The sequence below is a fragment of the Penaeus monodon genome, chromosome 23 (assembly GCF_015228065.2).
Source record: "Penaeus monodon isolate SGIC_2016 chromosome 23, NSTDA_Pmon_1, whole genome shotgun sequence".
NCBI lineage: Eukaryota > Metazoa > Arthropoda > Malacostraca > Decapoda > Penaeidae > Penaeus > Penaeus monodon.
The window spans coordinates 1,291,726-1,292,009 of NC_051408.1; the positions used below are offsets into that span (position 1 = coordinate 1,291,726).

A 284-nucleotide genomic window follows, 5' to 3' on the forward strand; every position below is an offset into this window, starting at 1 on the left:
TTCCCTGTATGTGTAAGTGTAAGAGTGTCTGTGTATCAGCATGATATTTCATTATTCCCAAATATATTGCTTTTATTATTATCATTTTCATCCCAACGTGAGTGTCAAGATTATCATCATTATGGTTATGTTGCATTATTACCACAGTTATTTTAGGAAATATATACTTGCATTTCGAGATAAAATTTTATAAATTTCCACACATACAGAAGAATATAGATAACATGGATTCTGAACCTATTTTAACAGCCGGTTCCTTTTTATCAAAATTACGGGGGATTAAA

General features: G+C 29.9%; 1 protein-coding gene across 1 annotated transcript in view; it reads right to left on the reverse strand.

Moving 5' to 3' along the window:
* LOC119587706 (FACT complex subunit spt16-like) overlaps positions 1-284 on the reverse strand; it is a gene marked incomplete in the record, with an annotated part of 82,314 nt that overhangs the window by 36,052 nt on the left and 45,978 nt on the right.